The sequence below is a fragment of the Gossypium hirsutum genome, chromosome A02 (genome assembly GCF_007990345.1).
Source record: "Gossypium hirsutum isolate 1008001.06 chromosome A02, Gossypium_hirsutum_v2.1, whole genome shotgun sequence".
NCBI lineage: Eukaryota > Viridiplantae > Streptophyta > Magnoliopsida > Malvales > Malvaceae > Gossypium > Gossypium hirsutum.
This window is the reverse complement of record NC_053425.1, coordinates 86668362-86685894: the sequence shown is the minus strand read 5'-3', so window position 1 is coordinate 86685894 and position 17533 is coordinate 86668362. Positions and strand designations below refer to the sequence as shown.

The 17533-nt window shown below is 35.0% G+C and overlaps 1 non-coding gene across 1 annotated transcript; it reads left to right on the top strand.

Annotated features, from left to right (window-relative positions):
* The first annotated feature begins 16841 nt into the window (after positions 1–16841).
* LOC121217046 (small nucleolar RNA R71) lies at positions 16842–16949 on the top strand. The gene has a single exon (XR_005913255.1). It is a non-coding gene; the product is annotated as a small nucleolar RNA R71 (small nucleolar RNA).
* Positions 16950–17533: the final 584 nt, after the last annotated feature.

Here is a 17533-nt window from a genome sequence, read left to right as displayed (position 1 = left end):
TCGGAGGTGTGGAAACACGAAAATATACACACTTTTTCATGCCCTTTTTAACTTAAGTTCATACAGTTTCGATAAAATTCCTGTCAGAAAATAATTAATTTTTATAAAATAATTAAAGTGTACTTAAAATATGAACATGTTGAATTTTAATTAATTTTATAATTAATTTTGATGAATTTTGGTTATTTTCGACAGATTTGCACAAAGGGCAAAAAATGGCTTGACAGACACTACTACAAGCAAAAAACCGAGAAGCAATTTGAAGTATCAAGCTGAATTAATTTTCAGCCTAAGACGGTCTAAAATTATGTGTATTAATTCATAATATAATTAATTTTAATTTATATCAAATTTAATTTTGGTTAATAAATTATTATTAATAAATTATGAAAAGTGGTCTAGTTGAGCCGAACCGAGTGAACCGAACCGACCAAGTAATAGACCACCCAAAACTGCCACATGTGCTGACCCAAATCAGCTTATTGGCTGATTATTTAGCTTGCAAAGAGGCCCTTGAAGACTTGTTCAAATAGCATTCAAACCCCTCCACAAATGGTGGCTTTCTAGATTTGCCCCAAGCTTAATTTAGTAAGTTTGAAATCATCAAACCTGCCACATGTGTGGCTACCATGTAACGGCCCGTACCCGAGACCGTCTCCGGAGTCAAACACGAGCTGTTAACGGACTTAATTCATTACTTAAACATCTCAAATAATTTATTTTTAAAACTTCTAGAGAAGTTGAGAATCTGCGCCACAATCGCTTAAAAATTCATATTTTGAGTTACGAAACTCAAAATCCAATTCTGTAAATTTTTCCTGAAATTAGACTCATATATCTATCAACTAATTGTTTTCTAGAATTTTTGGTCAGGCCAACTGGTACATTTTATTAGTTAAAGTCTCCCCTGTTTCAGGGTTTGATTGCTCTGACCTCTATGTATTACGAATCAAATATCTCCCTATACAGAGTTCCAATTACTATGAAGTTTATTTATCATAAAACTAGACTCAATAAGGAATCTTTACATGTAAATAATGACTTCTCATTATCTTTGTACAATGTTTGGTGAATTTCCAAAGTCAGAACAGGGGATCCAGAAATTGCTCTGGCCCTGTTTCACAAAAATTTAAATATCTCATAAAATATATCTCATTTACCTATTTTGTTTCTTACATTTGAAAATAGACATAATAATCTTTGATTTAATACTTATTCATCATTTAATTTCATTTTTAATATTTTTAGTGATTTTTCAAATTCACGTCACTGCTACTGTCTGATTCTGCTAATTTCACCTTTTTCATAATTTCCATGGAATAACTAGCATTTAGGCATGCATAACACCAAACATGTCTTTGATTAGCCATTCCAACAGCTAATCATTATCAAACATTTACATACCAATTATTAGCCATATCATAAGATCATACACACAAAATGGCTACGATGCTATACATGCCATACTCAAAATGAAACGTCTAGCTATACCAAAATAATCCTCGTGATAGTGTGCCCGGACCTCCAACGTACTTTACGATCCCCGAGTTAGCTTGACAAAACTATAAAAAGAAGGAAAATAAAGGGGGTAAGCATTAAGCTCAGTAAGTTTGCATGCAAATAAATAACAACATTCATAAGAATTATCTTACTACTTAGCATGATACTACTTAATGCAACTTCATTAATTGTCATAGACATATTTAAAACTTCTTCACTTACTCACTTACTTAAATACTTACTTACTTAATCAAATTTATTAATACATTTTACTTACCTTTTTCCTTATCAAGCCTACATGAACATTATGTACTTACCTTTACTCTTCTAGCATGAACTTGTCTTACCTTTTTAGTATAACTCATCTTACCTTACCTTACCTTGATATTCTCTTTAAATTTTCCCGTTGAACCACTTGGAATACTAAGGATACACGGGTACCTTACCGTTGCCATGACTTGTCATGGTCTTACGTGGTATCCTTTTGAAACTTACCATTGCCATGTCTTGACATGGTCTTACATAGTAGCCTTGCCTTATGAACTCACCAATGCCATGCCTTGGCATGGTCTTACATGGGACCTTTGCCTTATAGTAACTTATCAATGCCATGTCTTGACATGGTCTTACATGATTTCCTTGCCTTAGAAACCTTACCAATTGCCATGCCTTGACATGGTCTTACAGGGTATCCTTAAACCCTAATGTCATGACATTTGTATCCTACACATTCCTAAGGTTCAACCGGGACTTTCTGAAATTTCTTCTCCATCAATTCATGCTTAAGTATTCTTTGAATTATTTCATAAAATAAATATACACATGCTGGAAATTAACAAAATTAACATAAAATAATAGAATATTGCATTTATTTACCGCAAACCTACCTCGAAACAAAATACGATCAACTATATCGATTTAGTCCACTATCTTTTTCTTTCCCAGGTCTAACTCTGGATTTTGTTCTTCTTGATCTATAATAAAAAATTTTAGCTTATTTAATACTCACATTTATTAAAACAGTCCTTGACCCAAACTTTGGCAAAATTACATTTTTGCCCCTACACTTTCACATATTTGCACTTTTTCCCCAAGGCTCGTAATTTAAACTTCATCCTATTTTCTTATGTTTTATGACACGCTGATCATTTTTCCCTTCTATGACAACATTAAATTCACACTCTAACATGTACTTATGACTATTAGGTATTTTTACCGATTAAGCCCTTTTACTCGTTTTCACTTAAAACCGAGTAGCACAAGTTGTCTAACATAATTTAAAACCTCATACTCTATCATAAAACACCAAAATACACAAATTTCACTTATGGTTAGTTTTCCAAATATGAACCCTAGGTTGAATTATTGCTAGAATAAGCTTAATCAAGTTATTGGGACTCCAAAAATGTAAAGATCATTAAAAACGGGGCTTGGAATCACTTACTATGGAGCTTGAAAGCTTGAAACAAACCCTAGCAATGGAGAACCCTTGAAATTTCGGCCTAATGAAGAAGATGGACAAAAATTGGCTTTTAATTTTGTTTTTAATTCATTTTAATAACTAAATGACCAAAATGTCCTTACTGCTAAACTTTCCCAAAAATTCCATCCATGTCCAATTTTATCCATAGACTTAGAAATTGGTAAAATTTCTATTTAATACCTCCTCATTAATATTCCAAAGCAATATCATACTAAAAACTTTTAGAATGCAAGTTTTGCAAATTATTCGATTTAGTCCCTAATCTCAACTTAAGCACTTTATGCATAGAATTTCATCACGAAATTTTCACACAATCATGCAAACATATCATGAACGTCAAAATAATAATAAAATAAAATTTTCTACCTCGGATTTGTGGTTTCGCATCCACTGTTCCGTTTACGCCCTATTTCGGGATGTTACAGGCCAAGGGAGGGTTATTTGGCTGCTAATTTTAGCTATTTTTAGCATCCCTCTTTGGCTATAAAAACCCCCTTAAGCTGATCATTTGAAGCACACCTCAAGAATTCACATCTTTTCTCTCTTCTCTCCACTTTCTCTCTTCTTTTCCATTCAAAATTCTCTTGCTCTCTTGCTGATTTCTTCTCTTGGAAAAGGGACATTCAGCAGCCATTTGGAGCAGCAATTAAGTGTTCACAGTAGCCTTTTTCGACAAGGAAAATAGAGAAGGATTAACGTAGCAAATGATTCAAGCCACAAAAAAACATTGGATTTGATTTTTGTTCCCTATCTCTTTATTTTTTGTTGTTGTTATGATGAACATATCTATGAATATTTATGTTGTTGGAATGGTTAATTTAATCAATTTAGCTTGAATTTAATTCATGTTAGGTTGATTGCATTTCGTTTGCTAAAATTGTTAAAATTTTGTTTATGTTGTTATAGGCCTCAGTAAGATGCTTGGTTAAGTAAAATCATGACTAAGTTACTCTTGCATTACAATTGTGAGTAGCTAATGAATTAATTATTTAAACGAATTGAAATTGTAACTAATGGACATAGTACTTAATCAATGCATGTTTAATCATCTAAGGTAGCTGAGGGTTAAATTAGCAACGGTATCTGACGATACAATTGCCTTGCATAACTTGCAAGATTATTGTGATTAAACTGTTTCAAGGTAAAGATACCTTGTTACCTCACATAGTCTTTTATGTGCTTATTAGATTTAATTAATTGTTTGAATTGACATAGGGATATGTATAAGAGATTATTTCAATTTAATAAGTATGTATGTGCAATAACATATTTTCCTATTAAAGATTTGTTCAATCAGTTGAATTGACATAGGAATATAGTCAAGAGATGAGTGGATTTTTGTAGGTGAGTATGTTCATAAGTTAGAAAATTACCGAATTGACGTGAATTTATTCATAACAATATAAACATGAGTTTAATAATTCTAAGTTAAGAAATGTAAATTATGTCATCTTGATAAAAATCGTATTTTGAAATCGTGCATTTGAGATTTATTTATTTAGTTTACTTAGTTTAAAATCTTACTTTTTAATCACCCTCTTCAAACAAAATATTTTTCTTCATCAAAATGTTTTAAATAGCATTCATAAATAATTCTTTTCACAGTCCCTATGGGTACGATAACTCGACATTTACTTGTCACTTTATTACTTGTTGCGATTGTGTACACTTGCACATTTCTGTCATTCCAAAGGACAACAAATTTGTTAACTTAACAAGCATTTACATGTCAATTGACTTATTGGTAAGCTAGATAAATATATGAAAAATTATCCAAAAAGTGTGACATGGTGATTCAATCACATAATGATTAAGGGTAAGTGAAATAAGAACAATTTTTACTAGGTGAAATAAGGTAAAATGGTAAATGCTTATGTAATTATACGAGGCTTTACATGGCAATACAGGTCACATAGGTAACATTGTGAAATATGAATATGAATATGTATATGTGATTTTTGCGTGAGTTATACGAGACCGTTAATTGAATTTGAGAATCTTTTAAATGATTAATATTATGAAATGTCCTTGTTAGCTTGGTAGGTTAGTGATGGTCGTAAAACTAACTAAAAATTCGACTAAGGCAAGCGCACCTATCGAACAGTAGTATAGTTATGGTGAGACTGGATATATAGTATCCACGAGGACTAAAAGTACTAGTAATTACTATCTTTTCATTATCTAGGATAACAATTAAGAGTATTTTTAATCTAAAATTAATTAGATAATTAGCTAAGATTGTGACAGAGATTAAAGTTAGAAAATACTTTTGGAAAATCGATGGAGAAGACAATACCCAAGGAAGAATTCACCTAGACTTCACTTATTACCTCTGAATTAGACGATCTATTCACTTGACTTAATCCGTAGGAATCCCTGATTTATGTTAATATCTCTCTCGAGACTAAAAACAACTGAATCTAGATTGATTAATTGAAATCTCTTTCTAATTAAAACCCCTATTATCGCATTAACTCGATCTATAGATTCCCTTATTAGATTTGACTCTAATCCGACAGATTTTTGTCGTCCTATCTCTAGGATTGCATGCAACTCCACTTAATTATGAACGATATACTCTTAAACAGGGACTTTTGCTCCACAGAATAAGCACATCAAAAACCTGAATTAATACCTTGGAATATTAAAACAAGAATTTAAAACTCACAAATAAGAATAAGAACAAGTATTTATCATATAATTCAAATAGTAATAAGATCCATCTTAGGTTTCATCTCCCTTAGGTATTTAGGGAGTTTAGTTCATAATGATGGAAAACATCTCAAGATTTAGAAAACAACAGAACATAAAGAAACCCAAAGAACCCCTAGGGAATTGAATGGAAATCTTCAGTCTTGATGTAGATCCTGCCTCTAAGCTGATTTTGATGGCTGTCCTCGAGTATTTTCTGCCTTCTATTCTCCTCTTCCCTTTAATCCTCTTCTAGGGTGTTTATATAGACTTTGGAATGCCCAAATTATCCTAAAATTAGCCTTTTCTGAGTAGAATTAGACTTAGGCTCGATAAGGACACGGCCGTGTGCCACGCCAGTGTGACAGCCCTAAATTGACCCTAGTCGGAAAGTGGTTTCGGGACCACAAAACCGAGTCATAAAAATAATTAACCATTATATTTGATGCTTATTATATGTATATAGGCATGTGTGAAAATTTCATGTTTGAATTTTGTTAATTGTAAGTGAATTTTGCTAAATAGGACTTGTGTGAGAAAATTTAGAAATGTGCTAGGCAAATGTTAAAGTGGCCTATTGATGCATGTTAGAAAATGTTGTCCTTGCATGTCAAAATACCCAAAAGATGAACTAGTGGCCGGCCATGCTATGGGATTAACCATATTATAAACACTTTGTGTTAATGTGGTATGTAGGAAACAATAAAATAAAAAAAAGTTAGTAATAAAGAAAGGGAAAAAGGAAAATGATGAAAAAAAAAAGAAGAAAAAAGTTATCATATTGCTCAAGTTGGCCGAATAGAGGAAAGAAAGGAAGGGAAAAAGCTTGGAGAAAATCAGCTATGGTGGTTCACTAGATTAAGGTATGTTTAGTGTTGCTTTGAAAGTTCATACATCCCTTGGATGATTAGTCTAAATTCTAACTATCTTATGGATGGATTTGGGGTTATTAGAGAGTTAGTATTCGACTAAGAGGCTTCAAAAGTTTTAGTTGAAGCCTTGATACCATTAGCATGTTAGCTATATGGATATGTTATGATGCTTGAGGTGTTAGATAAATTTGAACTCATCACCAAGTTCTTTAAGCAACCCAAGTTAAAAGTTTCGGTATTGAGGTATCTTGAGCATTCGGCCATGGTAGGAGGTAGAAGAGAAATATGGTTGTTGTTAGATGAAGTAGAGTCTAACAAATGAGCTCATATGTGCATTAGTTGCTAGATGGAGAAGAATCGGCTAGCAAGTTGTGTGCTAAGGCCGAATATAATTTTGAACATTATTGAGTAATGTATGTGTTTTGAAATTGATGGAATGAAGAGTATGCTTAAATTGTATTATGAACAATTATATGTTAAATCAAGGTTTGCTAAGCTAGCTATTAAGGTGAAGTGCAAATGTTAGTATTTGATTACTAGTGTATATATATGTGTATTAGCCGAGTTTTGAACTTGAAACAAAATGGTATTTAGTCAATACAAGTGACCATATTTGTAGAATGTATTAAGTATACAATCGGCCTCAACATAGACATGCATATTCGGCCACATGAATGAGTACATAGGTTGATGTGTATGTTCGGCCATAGGTAAGCATATTGATGGCTTTATCTCGACTTAGAAAATTCGGCTAAGGAGAATATTGGCTAATATGTGGAATTTGATTCGTGATTTCATACATATATGACTCTAATGCCTAATATATAAGGGCTAAGTACCTTGAATTCCTCTTTGATATTCAAAATGATTAAATCAATTTATTTGTTGATATTAAGCTCAAGAGCAAAGGGGAACTAAATCCGATAAAGAAAAGGGAAAGGGTGATCGAATAGCCGTTGAAATCGTTCAACAGCATCCGAGGTAAGTTTTAAGTGATTAAACGTTGAGTAAATTCAGTCATAATAGGACATAATGAGTTGATTTAATAAGATATGATGTGGCCATGATATTTCTTAAACTCAAATGGTAAGTTCATAAGTGTTTGGACTTGGAAATTTAAGAGCAAATTGTAATAATTTGCTTAGGACAGCAGCAGTAACATGATTTTAGAAAATCACTATAAATTGTTGGTGTGGAATTATAGGCTGAATAAAATATGTAATCAAAGCTTAATTAGTCTAGTTTCTTATAAAAGAGACCGTGTAAGCAAAGAAACTTCCTATAAAAGGATATTTAAAGTTGTGTAAGACAGTGTCAGAATGACTCCGAAATCCCCTGTTCTGTTTTTAGAAAATCATTATAATTTGTAAAAAAATGGTTATAAGATAAAATTTATGTTCTTAGACTCCTTAATGAGTCTAGTTTCAAATGAAATCAAATAGAACATATTTTGAATTCTGTACAATGAGAAATTTGATTCGTAGTGAAGAGTGGTCAGGTTAGTCAAACAGTGAAACAGGGGAAACTTTAAGAAAAATCTGGTATTGATTGGCCAAACCTAAAATTCTGGAAATTTTATGGATGGAAGATATATGAGTCTACATTCAGGGAAAATTAACGGCAATTGATTTTAATTTTTGTAGCTCCAGTTATAAATAATTTAGTAACTATTGCTCAGGAAAACAGCTTGTGGTGAATATGTGAATTTGTTGTAAACATTGATGAAACTATTTGAGTTGCTTATAAGCTATGGCTGAAATTGATGTACAAGATAAATATATATGTGTGGTGAAGCCGAATGGCTAATGTGAAATATATGTGTGATATGTGTATGTGGTAAAGCCGAATGGCTAATGTGAAATATATGTGTGATATGTATATGTGGTAAAGCCGAATGACGAATGTGAAATATGTATGAGATATGTATATGTGGTAAAGCCGAATGGCTAATGTGAAATATATATGAGATATGTATATGTGGTAAAGCCGAATGGCTAATGTGAAATATATGTGTGATATGTATATGTGGTAAAGCCGAATGGCTAATGTGAAATATATGTGTGATATGTATATGTGGTAAAGCCGAATGGCGAATGTGAAATATGTATGAGATATGTATATGTGGTAAAGCCGAATGGCTAATGTGAATGTTGTAACATGTGATTAATGTACATGAAACTTGGAAATGTATTCTGGGTAAGACCCAATGACTACATGTGGAGATTTTGTCCGGGTAAGACCCGATGACTACAAGTGGAGATTTTGTCCGGGTAAGACCCGATAACTACGTGTGGGGACTATTCGAGCTAAAGGTTTCGCTGAAGATTCGAGTAAAGCATAGGATTATACGACTTCACAGTATCAACTGGTAATAAATACGTTCAATGCGTTAAGTTGGTCAGGTATGTATTTTGAGATTATATTTAAGCGTGATTTGGACTAAATCACAAGGTCGTTATGTGATGCATATGTGAGTAAAGCAATAAGACTGTTCTATGATTATTGTGCGTTTGGTCAATGTGGAAAGTTAGGCGAAAATATGTAATGTACCTATGTTTATAAGAGATCACTATCAAGTGAGAATTTATCTGCCTATTATATATGATGAGATGGGCATATTCGGTAAAGGGATGGTATGCCCGACGGAAGAGTGAAATAAAAATACGAACGACTAGGTTATAATTTGATTGTTATCTGTTGACACTGCTCAAAACTTACTAAGCATTCAATGCTTATTTCGTTTCTTTGATTCTCTGTTTTATAGATTTTGGTTCGTCAGCTATCGGACTCAGGATTGTCAAAGTCGAAGTCGTCCACACTATCAAAGCCCTTTTGGTACACTTTTGGTTGAACTCTAAAAATGGCATGTATAGGACTACCCTTTTTGTTGTTGGTCATGTACCCTTTGGTTTTGTATAAATTTGGATAGCCATGCGAAAATGGCTTATATACACTTTGAGCATAGCATTATAATCATTTTGTATGTTGTTCATTGAGAGGTATGGAAATGTTTGGTAACGATTAGCCATTGGGAATGGTTAATTATGATTATTGTGATGCTATGTATGACAAACTCTAGTTGATTCATGGAAAACCATGAAATAGGTAAAGTTTACCTTAAAAACAGATGCTGACAGCAGCAGTGGTGTGGATTTGAAAAATCACTAAAAATAGTAGAAATGGAGTTAAATAGTGAATGAATTATGTAATTGAACCTTGATGAATCTATTTTCATAGGAAAGTAATGAAACGATCATATGAATAGTATTTTATGAGATTTTCAGGTTTTCGTGAAACAGGGCCAGAATGGTTTCTGGATCCCCTGTTCGAACTTAGGAAATTCACTATAAATCAACTAGAGATAATTAGAAGTCATGCCTTATATGTATAGATTCCTTTTTGAGTCTAGTTGCTTTAGAAACAAATGGAATAAGTATTGAAGCCCTGTACAAGGAGATATCTAAGTCGTAATGCATGACGGTCAGAGTAGTCGAACCTTGAATCAGGGGAGACTTTAACTAATAATCTGTACTAATTGGATCAACCAAAGATTCTAGAAAAAAATTTTGTAGATGGATATATGAGTCTAGTTTCAGGAAAAATTTACGAAACTGGTTTTGGAGTTTTGTAACTCAAGATATGATTTTTAAGGTGACAGTGACGCAGTTAGCCAGCTTGTCTGGAAATTTTTAAAATGGACTGAGAAAATAAATGAATTAAGTCTGTTAGCACCTCGTGTTCGACTTCGGCAACGATCTCGGGTACGGGGTGTTACAGCCTGTGTGAAGGTGCTCAGGCCATATGCAATTCTAACTTGATTTAATGTCGACACGGCCATGACACACGAGCGTGTGGTCTACCCGTGTGTTGGTGTGGATCACCTGTGTAGAAGTGCCTAGGCCGTGTGCCACACTGAATTAGGCCCATTTTGTTCGATTTTCGCCTTTTTCTTGCTCTTTTCACCTTACTATGCTCACCTAAGTGTAAAACATGTATTTAAAGGATTAGGAGCATTGAATTCAATAAACCAAGGAAAAATCATCCATAAATATGCCAAATATGTATATATTACGATTTATCAAATATCCCCACACTTAAGCATTTTCTTGTCCTCAAGAAAAATCCTCAATTCACAATTAAAACAAATCCTTCTCAACTTATAATTCTCATCAATAATATTCGAGATAATCCACAAGTAATCATACGTTAAGAGCTTGACAATAAGAACATTAAAGTTTTAAAAAATCCAAATTGAGCATTTCAATCATAAAATCATAGGTATCCCCCTTTATCTAATTAATCACATTTAATTCCAAATTGACAATGTTGACATCCTCACTAATGATTCACTCAAATCACTCAAAGTGTTTAAGGTTCAATAGTTAAGCACTCAATAGTCAAACATGAAAAGCTATTACTATAGGTTTGCATGAAAATCAAATCTCCACCACTATAATGAAATGATACACAAATCAAAAGGTCTTTAACATGGTTGTAATGGGGCTTGGGTTAAAGGTGTGAATAAAGGCTGCAAAAGAGGGTTAGAATCAAGATTAATTTAAGAGATTATCAAACTTAGAAAAATAAAGCTAATCACTGAATTATAAACAAGTGCCAGAATTAACACTAACCAAAACTGATGAAGTGAGCTTTTTTCTCAATATAATGACTTTACTTATCCAAGCTCTTTAGAACAATATGTAATTTGAATGAGTATAAATATATATTTTTTAAGAATAAGAACAAGTACAATAATGGGTGGTACATAATAAGAAATAATTCAGCAACTGGAATGAATGAACATAGTTAGGTAACTAATTAAATCAAATCTCGATAAAAAAGGAGTCAATAAAAAGCGAGAAACTTAATGAATCAAAAAGGGTTTAGTTGTGGGTTATCATTACGGGTAAAATCAAGAAACAATGTTTAAGGCTCAAAGGGGTTCACTAAGGGTCAATTATGTGGGTAGGCTTTTATGGGGTAAATGGGTTAAAACCTAGGTGCCTTTATCATTTTAGTATATCAAATCAGAGGTGTAGTCTCGACATGTATAATCGATGCAAGTTCTAGAATAGCAATTTAATGTTGACATACTCATAAAAAAATCAGTGAGCAAGAAAGATATATGCTCTAAAAGGCTCAAAATCTCACGAAAATGATGGGTATTTGATGTCAATTTTGTAAATTTAAAACTTCAAGATAATACCTCGATTCAGGGAAACAACCTAACAATTTTAATTCTCAAAAGTCAACTTATCATGCTTGATTCTCTAATGTCTTAAAATTTAAACAATCAATGCACAGTTACCTATGATTTAATTAAAAACATATCAATAAAAATCATAAATCAATCAAAATTCACTCTAATAATGATATGTGAAAATTATTTAAGAACAAGATAAAAATTCAGGGATTTTCTAATAATTACATAAATAACCTCCCCACACTTAAGATGTGCATTCTCCTCAATGTACAAAGATATATAATAGTAATATAAGCATAATATCAGAAGAGACGGAAAGAAGCGAAACTGCCCTGAAATTTTGGATGAACTCTTTGGAAGAGCGAAAGCTAGAATTGTAGATAATGCTAATGAAAGGCATGATTCTGAGTTACTAGTAAGAAAAGAAACACAACTATGGAAGAGAATTAAGGGGTTACTCGATAAAACCATAAAGATAAATATTGTTCAAAATATAAAACATAAGTCTTCAAAAGTAAATAAAAGACAAAATAAAATGAAAATGAAAATAATAATAATAAATAAATAAATAAATGAACTCAAAGGTCCTCATCATCAGATGTGTCGTGGGTCAACGCTGCTGAAGGAGAGATGTGGAGGTGGTGGCAAATCTGTCGAAGAGTGGCATCGATACTGTCAAATCGCTCAAAACACTGCTGCTCAAAGCGAGTGAGTCGTTCGGATATGTCTGTCAAAGTGGCAGTAGGAGGTCGATGACTCGGTGGTGGTGGTGGTGGGTGTGGGTCCTCGTGAGTGGGAGGAACATCATTAGTAATGTCCTCTGGCTCATCCTGGTCATCAGATTGAACGAGTCTGTACTGAGGGAGGTCAAATCCATGACGTCGCTCTATCATCCTCATGTGGATCATACTCGATATTCCTTGAGTTGACATATGGCCTACTAATGTGAGTGTGGATTGCATCTCTGGAGTGTCAAAGAGACCGAAGTGTCGAGAAAGGCGAGTCATGTAAGGGCTAAGACAGATGCGGCCCCTCCTATGGCGGTCTGTCTGGTGACAAAATGTGAGGGCGATAAAATATGCCAAATCAAATACATGACCAGTCGCCATGCTCCATAGGAAGTAAGCATCGGTGTTGCTAACGACACCGGTGCTCTCTCTCTCTCCTCCCAGTTAAGGTATGAGCTAAGATAGCATGGATATAGCGTAGTGCTAGAGGAAGAGAAGTCGCCTTTAAGCGACTTGCGTCATAGGGAATGGTACCCGTCGTAAGGTCGGTCCAACAGCAAGAGGGCAAGTTGTGTATGTGACGGTGCAGATGTAAAAAATTTTTAGACGCCATGAAATCCTCCGTGTAAAGGCCCAAGGAAGCTCTAAACTCTGGTACACTCATGTGCCTTACGAGTCCACCAAGTCTAAAAATAATAGTACCGACCTCGTCATGGGTATTCATCACATGCTGTAGATGGAAAGTAGTGCAAAACTCCAATGTAAGCTTCGAATAGGTGGGCTCGATAATTGCAAAGAACTGATCCCACAGGGTAGTATCAAGATGGAAATGAACCAGGTGAGCAAGTTGGACCTGCTCCAAGGCGGCCCAATCAATACATCGGCCCACACCTAGTGGTCGCACGCGCAAAAGCTGAAACAAGTCGTTCTGTGGGCCTGATGAAAATCGAAATAGAGGGTGATGAGCTTCAGTCGAGGCACTTAACGAGGTTATGCCAGACCCCTTCCACTTTTTTGAAGCATGGACGACAGTCTTCTTGCCTTGTATGTTTGTCATGGTGTACCTAGAAAGAAAAAGAGTTCATCAATGAAGAATGTATCGCCAAATAAAAGCAAATAATCCTAAATAACAATTTACTCCTAAATAGAGTATTCGAAATCAAAATATGCAAGCCTCATAAAGTGATCCTAAGTAGAAAGTAGATAAATAAAATAAATAAAAAATAAATACCCAACCGACACATGAATCAGAACTAAAAGACAAAGTATGCTATATGAAACAAATTTTGATAATAGTACCTAAGACTAAAAAGAAAATTGGCAGGGAACAGTCATATTAAAGAAAAACAAATAAGAAGCAAGAATAAAAAGAACAAATTCAATAAAATTCCAAGTAGAAATCAAAAAGTGACTGACATGCTAGTGATAATAAACAATGAAAATAAAATAACAAAGAAATGGAATAGATACTAAGCACAAGAAATAAAAATAATAAATGTTAGGGTTTAAAGGGGAAAACCAACAGTAATGACCGGAGGTACGGACGGCGGTGGGTGAGGGTTTTGGATGTTGCGCGGTCAGAGCTGGTGGGGTTCAGGCAGACGGTGGTGAACGGGGGAGGACACAGGCGTAGGGAGTTAGGCCGTGCGGCACGCTGTGGGGTGGGGTTGTGGGTGTGATGAGGATTTGAAGAGGAAAAGAAAATGGAGGGAGAGATGGGGGAAGGAAGAAAAGAAAAGAAAAGAAGAAAAGAAAGCTAGGGGTGGCCGGACAATAGGGGAGGGAGGCTGCAGTGGCTAGGGTTTTGGGGGGAATTTTAAGAAGAAGAAGAAAGTGTTAGAGCTGGGGGTTTAAAAAGGGCACGATCGTGTTAAGGCCCCGTGTTAGGCCACACGCCCGTGTGGCTCAAGTTTAGCCCGTGTTTGTCTCAAAAATTTAATGCCCAATTGGCACACGGCCTGGGACACGCCCGTGTCCGTATGTCCAGGCCGTATGGTTCACACGACTGTATCGTACGACCATGTGCAATGTTGTTCGCTTCTCCCACGCCCGTGTGATATCCCACATGCCCGTGTGTCTGAACACACAGTCGTGTGCCTTGCTCGTGTGGCTCTCTGACTTATTTAAAATTTGAAAATTTAGCTCCAATTTTCACACAGCCTAGGACACGCCCGTGTGGCTCGATATTTGGGGATTTTTAGCCCTGTTTCCACACGAAAAAGGACATGCCCGTGTGTCCAGTCCGTGTGGGTCATTGTACCTGTATAAAAAACACAAAAAATAGCTAAAATGAACTAGTTAGTGGTGTTAGTGCTCGGGTTACCTCCCGAGAAGTGCTTATTTAGAGTCTAAGCTCAACTTACCTCAATTTTGTTTTGTCACAGTGGTTTGAGGAGTTGAAACTCCTCACCCCTGCTATCAATTTTTTCAAAATAAGGTCTAGGTCGATTATTATTTACCTTGAAAGTTCTGAATTGAGAATGATTTACCTCGACTATACCATATGGGAAAACATTTAGTACTGTGAAAGGAGTCACTCCGTTTGTATTACGCTCTAAAATAAGAATTTGGAGGTCCTTTTCATCTAACAATACTTTATCCCCGACCTTAAATTACTTTGTTTCATCCCTACACTCATCATGGCGTCCCTTTGATTCATCGGGTACTTTTGGTTTCTCCTTGACATGTGTCTGCCATTTATCTAGTTCATCAATTTGTAGTCTTCGTTCCTCATGACTCATTTTTTTTGTCACATGGAATAGGATGTGGCTCCATCACGTTCTTCCTAAGTGTTTCCTGCAAAGAAGTTTGCGGCTTAATGTTACTCGAGTTAACAGAACTTAAACAATCATCTCAATTATTAGATATATTAGCAGAATCACAAGCTTGAAGTTTAATCGTGTCATCTCCTACACGAAGTATCAATTCACCTGTGCCAACATTTATGATAATTCTAGTAGTTTCTAAAAAGGGCCTTCCTAAAATTAAAGGTGCATCACTATCCTCATCCATGTCTAGAACAACAAAGTTAACTAGGATATAAATTTATCAATTTTGACAAGCACATCTTCAATAATTCCCCTAGGAAATCTAATTGTTTTATCTGCCAATTGAATGCCCATCCTAGTTTGTTTGGGTTTCCCAAGACCTAGTTGTTTAAACATTTTATAGGGCATGACATTAATACTTGCCCCTAAATCAGCCAATGCATTCTTAATGTTTAAACTACCAATTAAACAAGGGATAGTAAAACTCTCTGGATCTTTCAGTTTGTTGGGTAGCTTATTTTGTAGAATGGCTGAGCAAACTGCATTTAATTCCACATGTGACGCATCATCTAACTTTCATTTATTAGCCAAGAGCTCCTTTAAAAATTTAACTGCGTTTGGCATCTTCGAAAGGGCTTCAATAAATAGTAAGTTAATATGTAATTTTTTTAATAATTTAAGGAATTTACCGAATTGTTCATCCATGTGGTCTTTCCTTGTCGCCTTAGGGTATGGTACACGAGGCTTATACTCCTTGCTTACTGACTGTTGTATACCATTGCTTACATCAACCTTACCTTTATCTTCCACATTGTCTTGCCTCGATTGCGGTTCAGATTCAACTAACCCTTCATCATTGTGCACAGTGATGGCATGAAGTTGCTCCCTTGGGTTAGTTTCAACGTTACTTGGTACGCCACCTTGTGGTCGTTCAGAGATCAACATAGCAAGTTGTCCTATTTGAGTTTCGAGCCCTTGAATCGATGCTTGCTAATTCTTAAGTGTTGTTTCAATATTTTGAAAATGAGTTTCTGACACCGAGATAAATTTTGTGAGCTTCTCTTCGAGGTTTGGTTTCTTCTCTTATTGGTAAGGTGGTTGTTGGAAACCTGGAGGATGTTGTGGCCTTTGATTTCCTTGAACACCCCACAAGAAATTGGGATGGTTCCTCCAACCTGCATTATAAGTGTTACTGTATGGGTTATTTTGAGGTCTAAAATTATTACCCATATAGTGGACTTGTTTTTCATCGGTGTTAGGGTTGACGGATGGATAATCTATGTTGTGTACTCCTCCTCCATTTGAATCACACCTCATCACTGGATGTACCTGAGTAGAACCATACAAACCATCAATCTTTTTATTTAAAAGTTCTACCGATTAGATAGCATAGTGACCACGTCGAGGTTGAAAACACCAGCTGCTTTTATCAGCTTTGTTCTCGTGACTGGCACTGATAGTTATTCAGTGACATCTCTTCAATAAATTCTTAAGCCTCTTCAGGTGTTTTGTTGTTTAAATTTCCACCAAAGGCTGCGTCAATCAATTGCCTTGTTGAGGGGTTCACACCGTTGTAAAAAGTCTGAACCTACAGCCATACCCATGGTGAGGGCACCTTCTTAATAAGTCATTGTATCTCTCCCATGCATCATAAAGAGTTTCTAGATCTATCTGTACAATGGAAGAGATATCATTCCTCAATTTAGCCGTTTTAGCCGGCGAAAAATATTTAAGTAAAAATTTTTTGGTCATTTGTTCCCAAGTAGTGATTGACCCTTAAGGTAAAAAGGTCAACCACTATTTAGCCTTATTTCGTAATGAAAAAGGAAAAAACCGAAGTCGAATGGCATTGTTAAAAACATCATTAATCTTAAAGGTATCACAAAATTCCAGAAAATTTGCCAAACGAGTGTTTGGATCCTCGTCCTGCAAACCATCAAACTGAACAAACTGTTGTATCATTTGAATCGTGTTAGGTTTCAGTTCAAAATTATTTGCAGCAACAGTAGGTCTAACTATACTCGATTCAATTCCTGTTAAATTAGGTTTAGCATAATCATACATAGTATGAGGAACAAGATTTTGACCTACTAGATTTGCAGCAACCACAGGAGGTAGCAGATTATTCTAATTATCAGCCATCTCCTTGGTTGTAGTATGGATATCGTCCTCTCGCTCTTCCTCTATGTATTGTAGGCTTCACCTTATTTCTCTTTAGTTTCTGCAAAAAGTAATAGTCTTGACGGATTTCTTCTAGTCATAAACTAAAGAAACCTGCGAAAAGCAAA